The sequence below is a fragment of the Aegilops tauschii genome, chromosome 3, assembly GCF_002575655.3.
Source record: "Aegilops tauschii subsp. strangulata cultivar AL8/78 chromosome 3, Aet v6.0, whole genome shotgun sequence".
NCBI lineage: Eukaryota > Viridiplantae > Streptophyta > Magnoliopsida > Poales > Poaceae > Aegilops > Aegilops tauschii.
Window position 1 is genome coordinate 317,762,040 of NC_053037.3, and position 24,580 is coordinate 317,786,619.

Here is a 24,580-nt window from a genome sequence, read left to right on the forward strand (position 1 = left end):
AAGAGAGGAAAAATGCCATCGTAAGTGAGGCTGGGGCACTTTAAACGTACCTCATTCTTTTCCTATTAGTGAAGTAATCATCCGACATATGCACATCCACACAGGTTAACGCCTGGTGTTTCTCAATCGTCCTCCTCCTCGGGAGACCTTCTTCCGGAGATGATGGAGAGTGACACGCCATCTCCGGCTTCTTCGCCCAACTGGGGGGATGATACCGAGGTATCGTCCCGAAGGGCTCCTCCCCATCGTCAAGCGGTGCAGGAAACGAAGAAGGCGTTATCCGAAGGTGGTGCCTCTGTCACCCAGGGTTCGGGAATCAAGAATGACGGCGCTGAACCGTCCGGTTTACAGCCGGAGACGATTCTGGGGGAGAGTAAGCAGATTCCTTCAAAGGAATGCCGTACTCCGGCGGTGGTTTCCGAAGACCCCGGAGTGCCGGAAATGCTGACGGACATGCTGCGGCGAGCGTCCATTTCAGAGAAGCACCGTGCCTTGATGGTTACGGTGGTCGAAAAGGTTCAATCCACGAAAAGGGGATTGAACGAGGCCTTCTCGAGCCTTCTAAGAGGTTTTGAGGTTTGTGATGTAGTTTTGCCAGTTGAATGATATTGATAGAATGCACCTGTTGTATATGCAGTAGCCCCTGAGACTCGGATTGCCTTCCGAAGGGAGCGATCGGAGGATCAAAAAGATATGCTCAGTTACTAACCTTGATTTAACATGGAATATAGGCTGCCTCCCCTCCTACGGCTACCCGAAATACGGAAGTGGCCGAACTACAGCGAAAGCTGGATATTGCAGAAGATGACATTGCATTGATCAACAGGCGTCTTGACGACTCGCAAGGTATATATTGCGAGCATTCCTTACACCAATGTTCTTGCAATGCAGGCCTGAAGCCGAAGAGGGTTTTATATGAAATGTGCATGATTGCAGATGGTGCTGCCGCCGTTGAAGCTCTTCGGGCGGAGCTAGCCCGGGCCAAGGAGCAGGCCCGGTGTAGTGATGCGGCTGCCGAGAAGGCATCGGCTGATCTAAGAGCCGAACAGGCAGCTCGGCGCCGAAGTGAGGAGAAAATATCCGCACTAGCGCTTGAATTGAAGAATACTGCAAGTCGCTATGAATTCCTTGAGAAGGAGAATAAAGCCAAAATGGCTGAACTTGATAAGGCCGTACGAGAGGCGAGTGAAGCTCGGTCTGAATCTAGGGTAGCTCGTGAAGAGATTCGGCAGGCTAAGGAGATAGCGGCCGGTAAGCCGTTTTGCTTCAGATTAAGTTTGGCGATCCGGACTATGCTCAGCAAAACCAGGTCTGGAGTTCTCCAACTGAATTTTTGGACTTGTCGAAGAGTTCTTCCGATGCAGTGCAATTTTACCAAGCGCAAGGGGGGTAAGCAACGGAGAAGCTTTTCTGGTCACAATTTGGCGCATCAAAGCGCCCTCTGTTGCTAAATGAACAGATGTCCCAGTGGGCCGAGCTTCATAGGATATCCAGCGACGCCATGAAGAACGTCATAATCCGGTTGTGGCCGAGTGAGCCTGTTCCCAAGAGCTATTTTGTCCTGGTGCGGTGTCTTGTTGATGCGGTGCCGCGTATCGATGCTGCGAAGCGGTCGGCATGCACTGAGGGTGCATGGATGGCCTTTGCCCGATTCAAGACGTTCTAGGGGAAGATGAAGGCCGTCGATGTTGCGGCGAAGAGTCCGCCCAAGGGCAAGGACCGTAATGAGCCGGAGCATTATTTTGAAGACGTCCTGGAAGCCGCCCGCCTGATAGAGGGTCAATGCTCGAAGAACATAATGTTCGAGTGAGGTGTATTAGAATTGTAAAAGACAATTTTATAATTTATCTATTTTATATTTTTGCTCCAAAGCTTGAATTCCTCTTGTGCGGCCGTTTTAATATAATCTGAAAGTTTTCCAGTCATCGGCTTCAGCCCCCTCGTAGGAAGTACGGGGGTGTTCGAAAAAGCATTTAATCACTCTTTATCCAATGTCTTGGTCCATAAAGGAGGTGATAATGCAGCAAACCAGCCAATCGGACTATAAGGCGTTAACACTTTCACTTAGCCATAGGAGTTTTACGGTGGGGCTACGACATAGCTCCTGGTATGTATGAGGCGTATAATGCCTTTGATCTGAAAAATATCCCTCGTGTGACACGGAGAATCGCTAAGGATTCCAAGAAGTCGTCAAGTGGTTGACCAGCTCTCGCCGCATCATGACAGTCAGTTTTCGGCTTTCTCTACTGAGGTGCTCGTCCGGTTTAGACCAGGGCACAATCGCAGTAGTTCTCCCTTTACTACCCTAGCCGATAGAGCGGAACGTAGGGTAGCAAGCACAGGAGCTGGGCAACCCAACTATTGACCCAAGACAATGATTCGGAGTTGATGCATATAAGGCCAAACTTGCGACGCCGAAGTACGCTATAGAGTTGTTCGGACTTTTACTGGCGACTCTTTCGCTCCCATACCGAGCCCCTGGCAGGGTATGCCGAGGTGCATCTGTAACGCAGCCGTTGAGGCCGTACTCATTGTTGAAAGAGTATGAAAGATTAGTTCGGACGAGGTTTACTGGGAGCAGAGCAATACGCCAATGAAGAATTTATGTATATATATAATAATAAAAAAGAAACCACAAGCCCGGCTATTTGACATGCTCGGGGGTTGGGAACAGAGGAAAAAGGGCATAGTAGAGGCTCGGAATAAAGAGTGTGGTTGAAGGCTGCGAGGGCTTCTACGTCCAGACAGTCGACAATTTGGTTCTTTTTTACTAAGAACCTAGTCCATAGCTCCCTGGCTGACTCACCGGGCTGCTGGACAATATGACTTAAGTCATCGGCATCTAGTGGCCGGACATATGTTCCTTGGAAGTTGTCTCGAAAGGTATCTTCCAAGTCCTTCCAGCTACAAATAGAATTTTCTGGCAAACTATTTAGCCAGTACCGAGCTGGCCCTTTAAGCTTGAGAGGTATGTATTTAATGGCATGAAGGTCGTCTCCGCGAGCCATCTGGATATGGAGGAGGTAATCCTCAATCCATACCGTGGGATCTGTTGTTCCATCATATGATTTGATGTTAATGGGTTTAAACCCGTCTGGAAATTCATGCTCCATTACCTCGTCGGTGAAGCAGAGAGGGTGTGCGGCTCCTCTATGTTGAGCCACACTGTGAAGCACCTCCGGCGGACTCCATTTACGGAGTTCGGACCGGGCGTGGTCGGCTCTGTTGTGTCCGAATAGGTGACCGTCATCACTGGTCGGGGTATGTCCCCGCGATCTGTGTATTGACTTCGTGTGTCCTGTTCTACCCTTCAAGTCCTGTTGGATGTCGCGAGTGTTCCCCCGAGCTGTTTTGTTCTTGCTTTGATGGCCAGATGGGTTGGTATGGTGCTCTGCTTGGGCTGCTGCTTTATCCGGACCAAACTATGGTCGGCCTACAGCCTTATTCGATGGTGGTGTGGGCTCCAACGCCCTGCCATCGTATTGAGAGGGCCACCTGCTCTTGGGGTGTCTCTTGTCTGGGCCAATAAGGCCGTATTCTTCGGCAGTCAAGACCTCGGTCCATCTATCATTGAGCAAATCTTGGCTCGCATGAAGCTGCAGCTGCTTCTTTCTTAAGCTCCTTGCAGTGGCTATGAGCTGTTGTTTATCGCGCTCCTGTTGGAGAGGTTCCTTAGGCACGATAAAAATCCTCATTGTCGAGGATCTCCTCTTCCTCGGAGAGTGGGAGATAATTGCTATCCTCTGAGTCTCCATATGTTGCCTGTTCATCAAGGTTGTCTCGCCCACCTTCCTGTTCCTCCTGTTCGGATCCTTCCTCAACAGGGTCTTCAACGTCCGGAGTGTTGTCTTCTCCGGTGCTGGTATTATTTTCTCTTGAGCATCGTGACTTAGAGTGGCGCAGGGCACGCCGGTGTTCGGACTGTGTACCAGGAGATTTATCCTCAACTGGGTCTTCCTTGTCATCGCCGAAAGCGTCGTTGGGTGTGTCTATCATACACACGTCGTACCATGAAGTGGCCACCCCGCGTCTAGCGGGTAGTGAGTTCTGGCCTTGCCCCTCATCGTCGTCCATACTTTTGATGTCTTCGGGGCCGAGGTCGAGCGTGTTGGTTGGTTCTTCGACAGTGGCTATGAAGTGGGTGGCGGGTGGGAAGCAAAATTCTCCATCATCAGTCGTGAGTTCGAACCGAACATAGTTCGGTGGTGAGTCGCCTGCCAGAGATAGGTTTTTTAGTGAGTTTAGTACATCGCCCATGGGCGAGTGTTGGAAGACGTCTGCGGTGCTGAACTTGAGGATCGATAACCGATCGAGTTCAGTATCTGCGGACTCGCAAGGTTCGGAACTTGTTGCCGGGGACGAGTCCGGGGTTCCGCTGATGCGGATATCATATGCAGTAGAGTCTGTGAGCGGCTCCAACGCCGCGGAATCGGTAGCCCCCGTGATGGGGTTGAGCTTCCCATCCTGGGACGACTTGATCTGCTCCGGATCTAAGGCCAGAGTTGCTGCGGGAGCTATCTCCTGGATGCGGCCCGATGACAGGTTTAAGCCATGTCCATCGGGGCGGCGGGGAGCGATTGCTGCAGTGTCGAATCCGTCGAACATCAAGTCTCCACGGATGTCCGCAACGTAGTTCAAGTTCCCGAATCTGACCTGATGGCCAGGGGCGTAGCTGTCGATCTACTCCAGATGGCAAAGCGAGTTGGCCCACAGTACGAAGCTGCCGAACACGAAGATCTGTCCGGGGAGAAAGGTTTCTCCCTGGACAACGTCATCATCGACGATTGAAGGGGCCATCAAACCTTTTGTCGACGAGACAGTGGAACTCTCAATGAAAGCACCAATGTTGGTGTCAAAACCGGCGGATCTCGGGTAGGGGGTCCCGAACTGTGCGTCTAGGATCGATGGTAACAGGAGACGGGGGACATGATGTTTACCCAGGTTCGGGCCCTCTCTATGGAGGTAATACCCTACTTCCTGCTTGATTGATCTTGATGAATATGAGTGTTACAAGAGTTGATCTACCACGAGATCGTAATGGCTAAACCCTAGGACCCTAGCCTATATGAATATGGTAATGAATGTGTAATATCCGGACTATGCTCTCCAGTTTATATAGACACCGGAGAGATCTAGGGTTACATGGGGTCGGTTACATAAGAAGGAATCTTCATAGCTGGTCGCCTAGCTTGCCTTCCACGCCAAGGAAAGTCCAATCTGGACACGGGTATGGTCTTTGGTCTTTACGTCTTCACAGCCCATCAGTCCGGCCCAATGAATAACAGGTCGGACGCCCGAGGACCCCTTAGTCTAGGACTCCCTCAGTGGATACGAGGGTTTACTGGTCCGGCTGCCGTCGCCGGAAAATAACAGGAGGTGTGGGTGAGTAGAGGAATGGCTTGGCCAGCAATGGAGTAGGGTGGGGCGGTGCGGCCTGTGCGGCAGCACAGCCGGCCACGGGAGGCAGGAGCAGGCAGTCCCACCAGCGCTGGTTTGGGCGGCTGGGGCAAGAATATCAGATATTGAAGAAGCAGCACGGTCGTTGGATGCTACTGCTAGAATCGTTTGTGGACTAAGTTGACAAAGCCTTTCGTACACGTCAACCTAGTAGACCCACAATTCAGCCTCCAAATCTGTCCCAAACAGCATACAGCCCGAAATTTCTAGCCAGGTTCAAATTAATATAAAAACTAAACATACCTTAATTTAAATCCAATGAAATTTGACCAGCACAAAAACAATGAAATTTAAAATATCAAAATCCAAAAGAAAAAAGTATTTTGGAACTAATTACCTGTTTGCTGTATTTTTTTCATTTTACAACCCATTTATTATTACCTATAACCCATTTCTTATTATTTATAGCCCATTTTCTAGGAAAATGCATCCCTCCTCATCTTGAAAGATTTCCGGCCTAGCAGGGCATAGAAAAGCAAGTAGGCCTACGTTGGTTATTCTGCAAAAAACAAAATAGCTGGGCTAACCATTTTCAGAAAGGAAAAAAACAAACTGGGCTGGTCATGTGCTAAACATATGAAATAAAAGCCTGGGCTAGACGGGCTACAGCTCCCGCACACCCAGTTGATACCCTTCTTCGTCTCGAAAAAACAAAATTACTGCCCGTGCTGCTGGGTCCCTACTGTCATCCTCACCATGCACAGTCAGCTCCTTATTCCTCTCGGTTGTTGACCATGTTGACAACACCGGAGGGCGGCGCCGCGGCGAGCGAACCAAGGTGGAGGACGATGGTGAGGCCTCGGATGGGAACGAATAGGAGCCAGGGAAGATGCACAGAGTTTTAGGGTGCGATGTGGCCATGATGCGTGCGCGGCAGCACAACCAGCTATGGGAGGCGGGAGCAGGCGCAGGAAGAAGGGACTGAAGAAACACGACAGACGTTGAATGTCAATCCAACGGTCAAGGTTGGCACAATCGTTTGTTGACTAAGCCGACACCAAGTAGCATACTTTTTTATATATAGGAAGAAAATAAAAACTAAGCTCGTTTGCTTGATAACATTCCCGAAACTGCGACCGTTCAATCTTGCGTTGCAACTAAAACTGCAAGGAAAATGCGTCCGTCTGCCGTCCTCCTCCCAGGGAACGTTCGCCACATAAGTGACTAGCACCCTTGATTTTCAACCGAGAGGCCTTGGGTTCGAGTCCCAGGAACTCTCAATTTTGTCCTCCTTCCTTCCTCGCAAAAAAAGAAAGAAAATCAAAGACTTGAGAAGGCGTATAGAACAAGCTAGTGTACCAGTAAAGAGACGTTGCCGAGTTTTAGAAAAAAGAGAGACGTGCTCCTGTAGCTGGTTCGAATCCAAAACTAGACTATGAATATATATGGTGCTATGCTACTCTGCAAGTAATGAAACTGACATATCCAACATTCGCTTCTCCTCTTCTCTACTTACTCTGCCTAGCATCAGAAGCTATGTCCGCAGCAACCATGTCCGCTGGCTGCTCGTCCACCTGCTCTTCAGCAGGCAACAACCAGATATGCGCCAAGTCGCCACCCGTACCATCGCCTGTGGGTCTCATCACACCCCCGCCGGCACACGCACCGCAGCCGGTTGCTCATTGCAACCCGCTGCTGTTGGTGTGGTGCCACTGCTACAAATCACGCAGAGTCATCCATCGCGTCTCAACCACAATCCTCAACCCTGGCTGAGTCTTCTACAAATGCCCGAATCATGGGGTAATAATATGTTTAAGTGTTGTTCTGCTGCTTTCAGTTGCTGATTTTTTTAATACTTTTGTTGATGATCTTCCAATTTGATTCGTGCAGAAAAGGGAAGATTCATGTGGTTTGTATTTCTGGGAAGTTGCTGATGTGGGGGAATGCAACTACGCTGATTATTTGGTTAGCCGGGGAATCCCAATACCAGCAGGTGGGGTGTTGGACAAGTAACTGAAGGAACGACAGAAGAGGAAGATGCAGAGCAAAAAGTTAAAGATGCAGTTCCTCTGATCATGGCCAAGCAACAGCTGCTGAACGGCCTTGACAGCAATGAGGAGATGAAAGAGCTTGTGAAGATAATGGGCAAAATCAATGTGCTCTGTAGGATGATTGTCTCTTTATTTGCAGTGCATGTAGCACTCGTGATGTATTTAGTGGCTATGACATGAGCACTTTGGTGAAACTAGTAATGAATGAAACCTGTGTAGCAGGCTGGGCATAGTGTTGTGAACATCTAATGATTTCTATTAACGGAATTGGGGGGCTATCCCCTTTTGCTCATAAATAAATAGCAGAGGCCCTTTTGGTAATAAATAAATAAATTAGCAGAGGCCCTGTCAGGTCAGCTTTGTTCCCATTCGAAAACGTCGAGCAAATTGCAGTCCAACAACAAACTATGTCATCAAATTCAAGTTTCACAGCCAAATATGAGTACAACTAAACAACAATGTCATCATGTTTTAGTCGTCATACAATCACCAAACAGAAATCAACATACATAACAAGTGATGTTCTCACAGCAAAATACTAAACACCACATTCATCAAGTTTCAGTTGTCAAAGCAAACACAATTTCACATAGTAGATAAAAAAACGTCTCCTGACAGGCAAATACGACAAAAGCAATCTAATCATCATCCGCAGCAGCAGCGTCAACATCTTCGCCATGTGCATCAGTCTGAATCATAATTCCCCACAGTGTCATTTTCTTCTTCATCCTCAATGTCCTCGAACGTTGGCTTCTTCTTGATCAACTCTTGTATGTCCACAGCACGACAGACAATCTTTTCGCCAGCGTCATTGACGTGATGGTTCTTAAAGATATTAGGAACATCTGTGGAATCTTGTACATCAGGAGCGGTGTAAGCATCATCTTGTTGTGCAAGTTCATTAAACGAATTCCTCTGCTCAAACCTTTGCAATACTCTCCAGTCATCGCTATGTGCAAATGTGTCTTCCAAGAAAAATATTTGTGTTGCTTGATTTGCCAAAATAAAAGGCTCGTTGGTCTGGTACGCTGCCTTGACATTGATGGATTTGAAATAATCATCAGCTTTGGGTTTTACGATCCTGGAAAACAGGTTATACCAATGACAGCACAACAGAACCACACACCGATGATCCTCAAAACTGCAGATATACTGCAACTGAACAATGTCTGTTATGTTAGCATACATTTCAGTTGTCACTCTGCCGTACGTATTCGTGCTCATGATGGCACTGTTTTGTGTCTTCCTGCCTTCGTCGCGTGCAAGGGTGTTGTAGCGCACATCTCCAACAACACAAGATTCATAATGTCTTACCCGAGTATCAGGACCCATTGCTAGTGCGTAAAGGGCATCATCAACTGCCTGCCCATCCTCCCGCATCTTCTTAACCTATGTTTAGAAAATAGACAAGCTGGTCATCTTATGTACTCAATATATTAAAAAAACTGACAGTGCAATTCAAAAGCTTACATGGCTCTTGAACCATTTCACAAATCCTGCCATAACTAGTTTGTCAATGTTTCTTGGATTTTGCGGTAGTAACTCATTTTTGTAGATGCTGCACAACATATTGATCGCGTCAAACATCTAAATATATAAGAATGTGCTGCAAGTTTAGTAGATTACGATGTATAAGCTGCAGTACTTAGCACTTACTTGATATAAGGTAGTATCTCAGGATAGTCATTCAACACATACCAAACCATTTTGTCCAAATCTTTAGGTTTGTCCTCTTGTCGACTCTTCCCTGTAACTCGAACAGAAAATCGAAAACATTGAGCCCGGGATTGTCTTCACCCACCTCTTTGCTAAGCAGATTAGCTGTTTCAATGTATTTTGAGCAGAATGTCAATGCTTCTGTAGAAATGTAGGCCTCTGCAATGGAACCCTCGGGTCTAGCTCTGTTCCTAACATAGCCCTTGAAAGTGCCTAGCCGCCTTTCAATAGGGTACATCCAGCCATACTGTACTAGACCTCTAAGTAGTGCCTCATCAGGTAGATGAACAGACAAATGCACCATCACATCAAAGAAGGCTGGAGGATATATCTTCTCAAGGTCGCATAGGATAGTTGGTATCTTGTCTCTAAGACGCTCCAAAGCATCTATCCAGATATTTCTACTGCAGAGTTCCCTGAAGAATTGTCCCAACTCTGCAACTGCTTTGTATAAGTCAGGGCGGCCCAATCCTCTAAGGATAACAGGTAAAACCCTTTGAAGTAGGACGTGGCAGTCATGAGTTTTCAACCCATGTACCTTGTTTCCATCTGCACCGACTCTCCTTTCAAGGTTGGAAGCAAATGCATGTGGGAATCTCACACATGACAGGACGTCGCAGAATTCTTTTCTTTTTACCTTGTCCAAGACGTACACAGCTGGTGCCATATCCGTGGTTTACCTTCATCTTGCACCTGCAAATCCTTTCTGATACCCAGGTGTGTCAAATCAATCCTAGATTTTAAGGTATCTTTCTTCTTGCCTTCAATATTAAGAAGTGTGCCGATAATGCTGTCACATATATTTTTCTCGATGTGCATCACATCAAGATTATGCCACAGATCCAAATCTTTCCAATACTCCAAGTCCCACAAAGTGGACCTGCGGGTAAACAATAATCTCTCTTCTGCTCTGCCATGCTTCCTTTTCCCGCTACCATTACCAGGATGGTTTCCTAGTGTAATATGCCTGACCTTCTCTAATTCCACTTGCAAATCATCGGCGGTGAGCCTCTTTGGCGCATCACGATTTTCATGCTTTGCATTGAACACATGTCTTCGGTATTTTGTAGGACGTGGCTTGTCCTTGGCAAGGAAACGGCGGTGTCCAATGTAACAGATCTTGCTAAGTATTGTGTATGACAGCGGATTCCTCTCACAGCGAACACATGCATTGTAACCATGTGTCGTTCCCCCTGACATAGTGCCCAAAGCCGGATTATCATGGATGCACCAAATTATAACATCACGCAGAAAGGAATCAGCTGGTGGGCTGCTATATAGGTCTCGAGTGAGTACACCCCTCCAAAGCTGCTCAAGTTCCTCCACAAGAGGCTCCATGAATAAATCAAAATCCTTTCCAGGGCTTTTTGGACCTGGGATGAGCAAGGCCATCATGTAGTTTGATTCTTTGGTGCAGACATTTGGAGGCATGTTGTAAGGGATGACAAGCACTGGCCACATGCTATATGTGGCGCTCTGGTGGCCAAATGGGTTAAATCCATCTGAAGCTAAGCCAAGTCTAATGTTTCTTGGGTCAGCAGCAAACTTTTTGTGTTTCTGATTGAAGCTTTGCCACTCACTACCATGAGATGGATGGCTCATTACATTCTGATCTCTGTACTCCTGGTTCCTAGAATGCCATAGTACATCCTCTCTTGTTTCAGCATCATGAAACAACCTCTGCAATCTTGGTATAATTGGAAAATGTCTCAGAACATTATGAGAAATCCTCTTCACAGCATCACCATCTTTCCATCTTGATGATTTGCATTTCGGGCATTCACTTAAGTTGGCATAATCCTTCCGGAAAAGAACACAATTATTCTTACAAACATGGATCATATCATATCCAATTCCAACTGCACGAAGGAAATTCTTCATTTTACTGTAGGTGTGTGGCAGCTCAGACGCATCTGGGAAAGATTTGCGGAAAGCAGCCAACATCACATCGAATGATTTGTTGGTCATCCGCTCAGATGTCTTCACCTGAAGAATGGTGACCATAGCTGAGAATACTGACAACTTATTTCCTGGGGTGACAGCCACGTTGCATTGTTGCAACATGCGGGCCCACCATTTTTCTTCTATAGGTGAAAGTTCACGAAATGCACGAGCATTTCATAGCATTGTTTCAGTGTTGGTCAAACTCACTGGCTCCGCCACCACCACCTCCTCCTCCCCTTCCACCTGAGCATCAGGCATATCAAGATGGTGATCTGCTGCTTCCACATAGTCAGTAACATTGTCATTCACAACTTCACCATGATGAACCCACCTAGTATATGTGACCGACATCCCATACAAGTGTAGATGATTTTGCACAGTTGACTGGGGTCTTGTAACTGAGTTCATACAACTACTACACGGGCAGAGCACATCTGATTTCGGACCACCGTACTCAGCTCTGATAAAGTTCATGATGTTTTCAACCCCCTCGACATATGCAGCGGAGAATCTTCGAGCAGAAGTTATCCAAGTCCTGTCCATTTGTTATACATAGAAATTAGTTCTTCTACTAGATATTACAGGAAAAACATATATGCTTTTTTATGAAGTCCAGAAAAAAATACTTAGGTCGATGTCTAAAGCTATGGTAAGATATTTGGACGAGCAGACCTAAGTAACGAGATATATGTAAAGCTAATTCAGCAAACAGATTTGAGTGCTAAATTATGGCAGGCTATTTCAGCAGTAAATGAGGCCGAGCACGCAGCCATCGAACTATCGAAGGCCATCACAGCAACAAAGATCGAGTATAAAACGGTGTACAACTATTTCACCTAACAGATTGGCTACTAGACCATGGCAATCTACATCACAATAAATATATGGCAGGATATTTTAACAACTAATCGGGCTTGGCATGCCATCTCAGCTAAGCAGATTGAGTGCGGAACAGGGCAAGGAAGCTTCTTAAGCAGAGCATATTGACCGTAAACTACTTTGGCAAACAGTGAGATTAACAGCGTCTATCAGCTAACATTCAGCGCTACACCGACATGCATGGGGCCTCAGTCTATAATGCGCGTACCGTGGGTGTCGGGGGTGTCGTGCGACATATGCCAAAGGATGGCTTATCATGGACAGGGCTAATAAGATGTCGCCAGTGCCTGGAAACGGGATAAGGCGCAAACATGCCCGCCGGCGGATCTTACCCAGGTTCGGGGCACTCCTAGGAGATAACACCCCTAGTCCTGCTCTGCGGGGTCTCCGCATGATTACTCAAGCAATAATGGTGGCTACAAGCTTGCTCCTTGAGCTGTTTCTCTAGAGGGGGAAGAAGAGCATGGCTAGCCCTAGTTTCCTCTCTCTATATGTGGGTGTGGATGAACTAAAGTCTGAACCCTTTGCATGGGTGCCCTGGGGGGTTTATATAGGCCTACCCCCCAGGGGTACAAAGGTAATCTGGCCGGGTGTAGGACCCGGCTGTCAGTGTCTCTGGTCGTCGGCTTCTCCGCTGGCTGATGGGGCCCACTGCCTGGTGGGCCCCGCCGGCTGTCTCGTACTTGGCCGACAGGCCGCGCCCGCCGCTCGCGGGTCTTGCTGGCTGCTTAGCACTGTAGCTATGCTGATAATGATGCATGCTTTGTCGGGGGAGGCGTGGCTACAGTACCGCCGCCTGGCGGGCATTCACTGTAGCCACTCCCCGTCTCTTCTGGTTAATGGCGCACAAATCCCAAGGAGGGGGAGGGTCGCCTGGTCATCAGCCGGCCTCCCTTGAGCCGACTGGCCAGGGATGGCCGCTCTCTAGCTTCTCATAGATCGGTGGGCCCCGCCGCCTGCGGGCCATACCGACAGCCCGTCGTGGGAGCATGGCTCCCTCTGACAGGGGTGATGTCATGGGCAGCGTGGCAACAGTGCCGCGCCGGACGGGAGATCTCCGTATGGTACGACGCACTATGGCCGCGCTTGGCCCTAGATTTGGGGGTGGCAATGCATGTTGTAGCCACGCCCTGTCTTATCATATTTATGTGGATGCAGACTTTGAGGACACCTAGGGCCGCCTGCTAGGAGCCGGCCAATTTGGAGGCCGCCTGCTTGGAGCCGGCCCACCTCATGGCCACCTGCTGGGCTTTGCCGTCTCCTGGCAGCCGACCGCTTGGACTAACCGGCCGCGAGGAGGCTGTGCTTGGCTCTTTTGAATCTTGAGGGAGCAGCCGGCCCCGATGTCTTGAAGCGCCATGGGGGTCGATGAGGCTACCCGTGGCCAATTACTCCGAAAGTAGTCAAGCTGATGAGGCTCCATGGCTGAAAAAAGGGACGAGCCTCGGCAGCTTCCTACTCCAAGTGCTTTATTGATCTTGCTCCGTCCGTCTTACGACATACCGACTGCTAGGAGTCAGATACGACCAGGCAGGCCGTCTGGTGGTTTTTGAAATGTCTTGGCGGGAGCTGGGTGGCGCGCCAGCCTGGCGCCAGTCTTGTCGCCTGTCAGCTGCCCGCCACGTGTCGCCAGCCGGCCAGGACGCCTGCCAGCCCACACGCGTGATGGGACATCGCCGCAAGCCGGGGCCCACCACTACCGGGCCTCTGCACGCGCGCGGATCCACTGCGGCCGAGGCAAACGGTTGGGATTCCGTGGCGTGATTACTCCACGCCGTTGCCGCGGGGTTAATGCGGGGTCGTGGGGTCGTGGCACAGTTAATCCCACGATCCCCACGCCCCGTCCCCTCGGCTTCGCAGCCCAGGCTATAAGTAGGGGGAGGAGGCGGGCGGCATTAGCACGCGCGCCCTCCTCTCCCTTTGCCTTGCTCTTCCTCTTCTCTCTTTCTACCGCGCCGCACTCCCGCAACTTGCTAAAGTGCTGCCGCGGCCCATCGTCTCCAAGCCCAGTCTCTTCGCCGCACCGCTGCTTTGTCGAGCCTGAGCTTCCATGGCGCGAGCGCGAGCGGGCGACTGGGATGGCTCAAATGTCATTGAAGATGGTATCTCCTATCTCCACAACACGTGGCGGCTGGCCGGCGAGGGCTATGTCCAGACGCGCGTCCCGCCGACGAAGGAGATCTCGTCGGCGCCGGAGGAAGGTGAGCGCGTCATCCTCCGCTCGCATTTCCTCCGGGGCTTCGGCCCGCCGGCGAGTGGCTTCCTCCGCTCCTTTCTCCAGTTTTACCACCTCCAGCCGCACCACCTTACACCGAACACGGTGGTGCTGCTGTTGGCCTTCGTCACGCTGTGCGAGGGCTACCTCGGTGTTCTCCCGACACTCGAGCTGTGGGGAGAGTTCTTCTACACCAAACTCGGCGTCTCCGCCAAGGATGAGGCGGCTTAGTGCGGCGCCTTCGTCGCGGTGCGGCGCCCGGGAGCCGTGAACCGCTTCCCGTCCATTAGCTTGACGCAGTCGGTCAAGCTATGGCAAAAGTCATATTTCTACGTCATGAACGGCAACCCGGCGCTGGACTTCATCAACCTGCCGGCTTACGAAGCCAGCCCACCGACCGAGCCGCGCACCAACTGGACCTTCAAGCCGAAGCATCTGTCAGCCGCCACCACCGCCGCCGTCGCCATGCTTAAGGTGATGACGGACTCGGAGGGCCTCAAGGCCTCTGACTTGTTGACCGCCTTCGTGGTGCGCTGGGTTCTCCCTCTTCAGGGCCGACCTCATTTGATCAGTCAGATGAGTGGGCACCGAGACCCGTGCCGGCTGTCCACCCGGGAGATGCGGGCCACGGAGGTGGCCCCCATGGAGAATGAGATTGCGACTGCAAGCTCTCGGATTACGACTGCAATCTCATTCTCCATGAGAGTGGTAGTTCAGCAAGCGGCCGTACTCCCGCGCGCATCCGCCTCCTGTCGTAAGCTCCCGAATCTCCTTTCTTTAACTTGGTATTTTCTTCTTCTACCGAGTTCTGCTTTGCTGGCTGACCAGTCGGACGTGTCGCCGCTCCTCACGACCCAGCCGACAGCCGACGCCTTGGCGCAAGGCCAGGAGTACCTGCCGGACCGAGCGGTGAGCGACGCGGACGACCCCGACTTGGGGGCGGCCGCCTTGGAGGAAGACGACGCCACAGGCGGTGGCGCTGGGGCAGGCGGCTCGGGTGGAGGAGGCGGCGTCGAGACGTGGCCGGATGACGATGAGGACGAGGCCGAGCCGCGCCGCCCGCCGGTCGCCAACAAGCCGGGGGCGAGCTCCTCAGCGGCGCCGCCCACACCAGGCGGCGCATCGAAGCGTCGAGCCGGCACGCAGCTGCAAGGCGGCCGGCCGAAGAAGCCCAAGGGCTCGGCCACGGCGACTAGGCGGGAGGAAGCTGCCGTGAAGGCAACCCGGTTTCAGAGGGCCCCGAAGCAGCCGCCGACGGTGTCCGCGTAAGATTATATCTTCCTTTGTCTTTTTCGCGAACTTCTTCTGAATTCTTCTTGTCTTGTGTGAACAGAGCCCCACTCTCCCTTGAGCAATCGGCCTCCGCCTCCATCGTCGGGGGGATGGAGGGCTCCACCAACACCCGCCGCATAGACCGCTCGCCGACCTCCGAGAGGCGACGGAGAAGAACGTGCGGGAGGTGCGCGAGGAGAAGGAGAGGGCAGAGCAGGCGAAGGTGGACTCGGCGGCCAAGGCGGCGCAGGAGGAGGCAGACGCGGCGGCCAAGGCTCAGGCCGATGCCGCAGCCAAGGCCCAGGAGGAGGAGGCGACCAAGGCCCAGGCGAACGCGGCCGCCAAGGCACAACTAGGGGCAGCCGCGACCGGCCAGGCTCCACAACTGGTCGTCCCGCTGTGCTCCATGCCGCCGGTGCCAGAGATCCTGGCGCCGACTGGAGCAGCCGACAACGACCAGCCGGTCATGGAGAGGGAGGGGGCGACGCCGTCATCCCAAGGCCGGAGTGCCCCAGCAGACGCCGGCTGCCGAGACCCAGGGCAGTCAGCCAAATGCGCCGCCGGAGCCTCCAGTCAGTGGCGAGCTGGTGGTGGGAGCGACTCCCGTGGCCCGCACTCCGGCGCGTCGGCGCTCGACGAAGGCGAGTTCGGCGCCGCGGCCTCAGGAGATCGGAGCCTCAAGCTCGTCGGCCCCGGAGGTGGAGGCCACAAGTGCCGTCTCGCGGGAGTGGACGTCTGGGGGCGGGACGACTGTCCTTAACAAGGCTGCACAGGAAGTCCGGTCCCGGCTTCAAGCTCAAGGTGACGCCCTCCAGAACTACACACGGACGTTCCTGGCGGCGCGTTTCAATCTTTGCAATCTTCCGTGGGGGTGCGCCAGCGCACCCACTGGGTGTAGCCCCCGAGTTCCGGGCCGGTTGCTGAGCAGGCGGCTCGGAACTTAAAGGTAAGCTGCAAGTGCTGACATTTTCTTTTCTTCTGTTGATTGTGTTTTAGGATTACCACAACATTCATGCGGCCGCCTTCAACTCCCAAGTCCAGGAGCTGGCCAAGCGGACCGCCGAGCTGAGCGACAGCCGGAGTAAGTATTCCATTCTTCATTCTCGCGGGGGGCGCCAGCGCACTCGCGGGGTGTAGCCCCCGAGATTCGGGCCGACTGCTGAGTAGTCGGGTCGGATCTTCCGGTAACTACTTCTTTCCTTATTAATTTGCTGATTTCCTGCTTCTTCTTGTCTTCTACAGGAGCCAGCGCTACCTTCCGGCAGGAACTGGGCGAAGCTCAAACCACGCTGCACACCAAGGAGGAGGAGCGCAGCAGGGTGGAACAAGAGCGCGACCGCCCGGCCAAGTGGCTGGCTGACCAGGCGGACAAGCACCAGGCGGAGCTGCAGAAGCTCAAGGAGGCGGAGGAGGCTCTCCAGGCCGAGTTCGAGAATCAACGCTCGAACTGGGCTGATAAAGAGAAGGCCCTGGAGGCCGGCTATGGCGAGATCGAGGATATGCTCGATGGTGAGTTCTTCTTCTTCTTCTTCCTGTCGGGCTGTCATACAATCCCGCTTACGACTTCTCATTTCCTTTTCCCTTCTTATGCAGAGTATTTTCCTGGCTACTCCTTTGCCGCCAGTCAAGCCGTCGAGGCTCACCGTGATGAGCGGAGGCTAGCTGGTGCGACGATCGCGCCCAATACCCCTCGGACCCTTGCCGAAGAGATGCTTGCCATCCAGGCTCGTCTCCAGCCGGCGCATCGGGCTCTCCGCCGTCTTCAGCGCGCCGAAGCCCAGGTAGTCTCCGCCCTCTGGCCGGGTATTCCTCTTCTGCGCACCGTTAGTCGGACCTCCGACTGGTTGGAGGTGGCCATCGGCCGCATCGAGGCATGGAAGGGCTCCTCTGCCCGGGCGGGCGCACGTCGAGCCTTGGAGTTTGTCAAAGGGTGGTACCCTGGGCTGAACCTAGACCAGTTGGCCACTCTATGTGCAGAAGCCAGCGAGGAGTTGGAAGCGGTGGCGCCCCAGCTCTATCATCGTGCCATGGCGATCGCCGAGTACACGGACACCAGCGTCTTCCTCCCTGAGCTAGACGAGGCGGGCATCGAGGTGCCGCCTAACTGGTTCGGGCTGAACCTAGAAGGCGGCGAGGACTCGGTGGAGGAGATCGACTCCAGCGATGAAGGCGAGGAGGAGGAGGAGAAGGACGAGGACGGCGAAGACGATGCGCCGGATGGTGGAGACGACGGCCAGCCTCAGCCTGATCAAGTCTCGACAACCGGACGGAGCGTCGGCGAGCCGACTGCTGCCGATGCTGACCAGGCCGAGACCCACCAGGCGGCCGCTCCACCACCCGGAGCCTCTAGCTCCGCCGACCCCTCCGATCCGGCTGCTGCTCCTCTAGCCTAGGCGGCCAAGTTATCTTTCCTTTTCCTGTTTTGTAACCTCTTGAACAAAAGTTGTTAAGTTCGCGCAGTTCCACCCGCTGGGGGTGTATTCAAACTCCATTGAATGCTGGCTAAGGGCCTTTTGCTGTAAAAATTTTCTCTTGCCGATTTTCGACTTGTCTTGCTTTTTTACTCCTTTGGCTTTTTTCCTTTGCCGCCTTCCCTTGGCTGCCATCTTGCCAGCCGGACAGCCACTCTGCGGTCTGAGGCTGGCTCAAGTACTTGGCTGTTTTGGGAAGGCAAGTACTTTAGCCGTTTGGTAGAGTGTAGCAAATTAAGTTAGAAACCGTCCGGTCGGGTGCTCAGCAGCCGGTCGGCGAGGTGAAGAGCCGACTTGGCCTATGCCAATGCTTTAATCCTTAGCCATTTTTCGTGTGGGCACCGTTTCCTGCCTTCATCTCTTGCCGGCCGGACAGTCGCTCTGCGAGCTGTGGCTTGTGGCAAAAGAGGTCTTAGGTGCCGGCACACTACTTGTCCGACCGCAGGTAGCATTGACATAGTACAAGGAGGCAAGCCCCTGGGCCGACTGGTCGAACCCGGTGCCAGGTAAAATAATGAAATAACACATTCATAGGCATATAACTTATCATATAGATAAAAAGGGTAGCCCTGAGTGCTCCTCGAGGGCCCCGATGTATTAGTGCTTAATACGAAAGGTAGCGTGGTACATACTAAATCAACTGTAAAATCTTCGGAGGAGATTTGCGTTCCACGGGCGCTCCGATTCCTTGCCCGAATCATCTCTCTTGCGTGCTCTAGGCTTCTGCGCATCGATGAGGTAGTAGGAGTCGTTGCCCGATGCTTTGCTGATGATGAAGGGGCCTTCCCAAGGGGCCGAGAGCTTTTGCTGACCGGATGTTCGCTGGATCAGTCGGAGCACAAGGTCGCCCTCTTGGAAGGATCTTGGCTTGACCTTCCGACTGTGGTAGCGGCGTATACTCTGCTGGTAGATAGCGGACCGGCTGAGTGCCAACAGCCGGCCCTCTTCCAATAGATCGACACCGTCTTCCCGTGCTTCCTTTGGCTCCGCTTCCGTGTACATGGTGACACGAGGTGAGCCAAACTCAATGTCAGTTGGGATGACGGCCTCGGCACCGTACACGAGAAAGAATGGAGTGAAGCCATTTGATTTGTTCGGAGTGGTGCGGAGGCTCCAAAGGACGACCGGCAACTCGTCGATCCAGCAGCCGGCCGACTGCTCCAGAGGCTCGACCAGTCGGGGTTGATGCCGGAGAGGATGAGGTGGTTTGCTCGCTCGACTTGGCCGTTTGACTGCGGGTGGGCAACGGACGCTAAGTCCAGTTGGATGCCCTGCGTTGCGCAGAAACGGGCCAAGGCGCCTTTGGCAAATTTTGTGCCATTGTCGGTGATGATGTTGTGTGGTATGCCGTACCGGGTGGTGATATCTGCAATGAAGGTCACAGCAGTCGGACCATTCAACTTCTTGATCGGCTTCGCTTCAATCCACTTCGTGAATTTGTCCACAGCGACTAGCAGATAAGTCATGCCGCCGCGTGTTGTCTTGAATGGTCCCACCAAGTCCAACCCCCAGACGGCAAAGGGCCAAGCCAGGGGGATGGTCTTGAGTGCAGAAGCCGGTAGATGTTGCTGGGAGCTGAACTTTTGACACCCTTTGCAATGCTTGACCAGATCCTTGGCGTCCTCCAAAGCAGTCGGCTAGAAGAAACCATGGCGAAAGGCTTTGGCGACAAGGGATCTGGAGGCCGCGTGGTGGCCGCACTCGCCTTGGTGGATATCTTTGAGGATTGCTTGGCCCTTCTCTGGTTCTACGCAGCGCTGGAAGACTCCAGTCACACTGCGTCTAACGAGCTCTCGATTTACTATCGTGTAGGCTCCTGCTCGGCGCTGCACTTGCCGGGCCGAGATCTCATCGGCCGGCAGCTCTCTATTCACCAGCAACTTGAGGATAGGCTCTGCCCATGATGGTGCTTGAATTTCTTCTATTGCCACTACGGCCACTTGTACTAGGGCGGCAGGGCAGGGAGGTGGCGGGTTGGAGTTGGCTGCCGCTTGCTGCAGCGTCGAAGTCTCCGGGCCGACTGCTGCATCCCCGGGCCGGGCTGTGAAGTCCCTGGGCCGGGTGCGACTGCTTTAGTCCCCAAGCCGCTTGGTGAAGTCCCCAGGCCGACTGCTGCAGCCCCCGGGCTGGGTAGTGAACTCCCCGGGCCCGGTGCGACTGCTGCAGTCCCCGTGCCGCCAGCCAAAGTCCCCGTGTCGGCTGCCGCAACCCCCGAGTCGGATCCGACTGCTTCGGGATGAGCTGACACGAAGATGGACTCAGATTCTGGAGAAGGCTTCATCGACGACTTGCGGAGGCACTGAAGGGAAACGCCGGCTGGTATTGCTTGACGGGTGGAGCCAATCTGTGCCAAGGCGTCTGCCTGCTCGTTGTCGTTTCGTGGCACGTGAAGGAACTCACACCCTTCAAAGTATCCGCTGGGTTGCTGGACGAGGAAGCGGTAGCTCACCATGTTTGCATCCTTGGCGTCCCAGTCGCTAGACGAGTGCTGGGCCACCAAGTATGCGTCGCCGTAGCACAGAATCTGGCGGATGCCGAGCTCTTTGGCCAGCCAGAGTCCGTGTATGAGCGCCTCATATTTGGCCACATTGTTAGAGGCGGCAAAGTGGATTTGCAATGTGTATATGAGCTTGTCGCCTTTGGGAGAGGTGAGGACAATGCCGGCTCCCAAGCCGGTGCGCATCTTTGAGCCATCGAAGTGCATCCGCTAATGAGTGGAGTCCGGAGCTGGCGGCAGGTACTGGGTCTCAGCCCAGTCGACGAGGAAGTCGGCCAGTGCTTGAGACTTGATGGCGGTGCGTGGCTGGTAGAAGATGGTGTAGGGAGCCAACTCGATGGCCCATTTGGCCACCAGGCCAGATGCATCTCTGCTGCCAATGATCTCAACAATCGGGGAAGTGCAGACAACCATGATTGGGTGCTCTTGGAAATATGGCTTCAGCTTTTTGGCGGCAAAATGCACTCCATAGCACATCTTCTGGTAGTGAGGGTAGTTCTGCTTCGAGGTTGACAATACCCCGCTCAAATAGTACACAGGCCTCTGGGCCGGCTGTGCCTTGCCATCCTCTGGGCGCTCCAGTACTATGACAGTGCTGACCACCTGGCTGGTGGCGGCGATGTAGAGGTACATGGGCTCTTTAGCAGTCGGATCCGCCAGGACAGGCGGCGTGGTCAACATCTTCTTCAACTGGAGAAAAGCTTCATCCGCCTTGTCATTCCACTCAAAATGAGTGGCCTTCTCATGAGCTGGTACAGGAGAAGAGCCTTCTCGCCCAGCCGACTAATGAAGCGGCTGATGGATGCCAAACAGCCGGTGAACTTCTGGACGTCTCTCAGTCGGGTAGGCTTCTCCATTCTCTCGATGGCCTTGATCTTCACAGGGTTTCACTCGATGTCGCGCTCTGAGACCAGGAAGCCAAGGAGCTGGCCGGCTAGTACTCCGAACACGCACTTCTCCGGGTTGAGCTTGATCTGAAACCCACGCAAATTCTCAAAGGTTTCTTTGAGATCTTCCAAGAGGGTACCGCGCTTCTCCGTCTTCACCACAATATCGTCTACGTAGACGTGGGCATTTCTGCCGAGTTGCTTGAGGAGACACTTCTGCATGCAACGCTGGAACGTGGCACCGGCATTTCTCAAGCCGAATGTCATGGTCAGGTAGCAGAAGGCTCCAAATGGTGTGATGAAGGCGGTCTTCAGGCGGTCTTCCGGGTTCAACTTGATCTGGTGGTAACCTGAGTAGGCATCCAAGAAACTCAACAGCTCGCATCCGGCTGTGAAGTCTATCACTTGGTCAATCCGTGGCAAGGCAAACGGATCCTTGGGGCCGGCTTTGTTGAGACTGGTGTAGTCAATGCACATGCGCCACTTCTTGTTCTTCTTCAACACGAGGACCGGGTTGGCGAGCCATTCTGGAAAAAATACTTCCATAATAAAGCCGGCTGCCAGGAGCCGGGCTATCTCTTCACCAACAATTATTCTCTTCTCCTCCGACAGTCGGCAGAGGGGCTGTTTGACTGGTTTGGCGTCTGCTCTAACATGTAGCTTGTGCTCGGGGAAATCCGTCTGAACACCTGGCATGTCTTTGGGAGACCATGCGAAGATGTCCCGATTCTCATGGAGGAAACCAACAAGCTCGCTCTCCTATTTGCTATCAAGGTTGGCACCTATGACAGCGTGCCTCTCCGGGTGCTCAGGGTCCAAGGGAATCTTCTTTGTTTCTTTGGCCGGCTTGAAGGAGCCCTCAGTCTCCGACTCTTTGGGCTCTGGTGACAGGTCCGGCTGCTTGCCGGCCATGGCCATGTAACGCCCACGATGCGGCTATATCTCCCACGTGTCGAGGCACGACTTAGAGGCATAACTGCATAGTGGTTTTGTCGCAAGAAGGGTCATCTTCACACAATCCCATGTAATGAACAAGAATGGGATAAAGAGTTGGCTTTCAATCGCCACTTCACACAATACATAAATATAATCCATACATCATCCAAAATACAAACATATAGACCGGCTACGGTCAAGATCCAGATGAAAATAAGACAACCCCAAATGCTAGATCCCCGATCGTCCCAACTGGGCTCCACTACTGATCATCAGGAAAAGACACATAGTAACGACCACGTTCCTCGTCGAACTCCCACTTGAGATCGACCCCATCATCTGCACTGGCATCGTCGGCACCTGCAACTGTTTTGGTAGAATCTGTGAGTCACGAGGACTCAGCAATCTCACACCCGCGAGATCAAGACTATTTAAGCTTATAGGAAAGGATGGTGTAATGAGGTGGAGCTGCAGCGGCAATAAGCATATATGGTGGCTAACATACGCAAGAGAGAGCGAGAAGAGAAGCAACGGAGCGGTCGTCATCTAGCAATGACCAAGAAGTGATCCTGAACTCCTACTTACGTCATACATAACACAGACCGTGTTCACTTCCCGGACTCCGCCGAGAAGAGACCATCATGGCTACACACGCAGTTGATGTATTTTAAATGGGTCAAGTGACAAGTTCTCTACAACCGGACATTAACAAATTCCCATCTGCCTCATAACCGCGGGCACGACTTTCGAAAGATAATACCCTGCAGGGGTGTCCCAACTTAGCCCATCATAAGCTCTCACGGTCAACGAAGGATAAACCTTCTCCCGGAAAGACCCGATCAGTCTCGGAATCCCGGTTTACAAGACATTTCGACAATGGTAAAACAAGACCAGCAAAGCCCCCGAATGTGCTGACAAATCCCGATAGGAGCTGCACATATCTCGTTCTCAGGGCACAACGGATGAGCCAGACGTCGGGTTGGCATAGACCCTGGTTGCCCAGGGGGCGCCGGACATCGCTCGGTTTGGGCCAGCACTCGAAGGAGCACTGGTCCGGGGGTGTAAAATAAAGATGACCCTCGGGCTCGCGAAAACCCGGTAGAAAAGGCTTAGGCGGCAAATGGTAAAACCAAAGTTGGGCCTTGCTGGAGGACTTTATTCATGGCGAACTGTCAAGGGGGTCCCATAAATCACCCGACCGCGTAAGGAACGCAAACTCAAGGAACATAATCCCGGTATATCAGAAACTAGGGCGGCAAGAGTGGAACAAAACACCAGGCATAAGGCCGAGCCTTCCACCCTTTACCAAATATATATAGATGCATTAATTAAATAAAAGATATTGTGATATCCCAACATATCCATGTTCCAACATGGGACAAACTTCAACTTCACCTGCAACTAGCAACGCTATAAGAAGGGCTGAGCAAAAGCGGTAACTTAGCCAAACAACGGTTTGCTAGGAAAGGATGGTTAGAGGCTGACATGGCAAAATGGGAGACATGATATAGCAAGTGATAGGTAGCGCAGCATGGCAATAGAGCGAACAACTAGCAAAGCAAAGATAGAAGTGATTTCGAGGGGTGGTCATCTTGCCTGCAAGGTTCTCAGAGTTGTCGAAAGCTTGATCCTCGTAAGCGTACTCAACAGGTTCCTCGTTCACGAACTCGTCTCCCGGCTCTACCCAAGACAAGAACACAAACAAACGGAACCACAATCAACCACGAGAAATGCACAAGCAACATGATGCAAAACATGTATGATATGCAAGATATGATATGCGATGCATATGCGCGCTCCGGGAGGAAAAAGATGAACATGGCATTAACATGGCAAACCAAGCATGCCACTGGAAAGATGAGATGATTTCGGTCGAAATCGATATAAAGATCACCGGAAACAGATGCACGGTTTGCAAATGGCAAGCAAAACAAGAATGACACGAATCTGCGATTAACAGCATGATAGCACTTAAAATGCAACAAGCAACAATGCTACAACACTCCAATATAGCAACAAAGCATATGACAGTAATATACAGGAGATGCTTGACAAAAGATGAACACTGAGCTACGGCTATTTCACAACATATCAAGCTCAAACAAGCATGGCAAAAGTGCAAAAGATAACAGGTTCACAGACTTGACATAGCTAAACAAGGCATGGCAGTGTTCTACTAAATGCATATGACAAAAGTCCCTTACTGACCATAAGCCAAAAAAGTCTAGAAGATATGATGACAAGCATGTAAACATAGCAAGTTTCGTTATCAGGTTTCAGAGCATGGCAGAAATAATAATATGTAGGCATGTTTG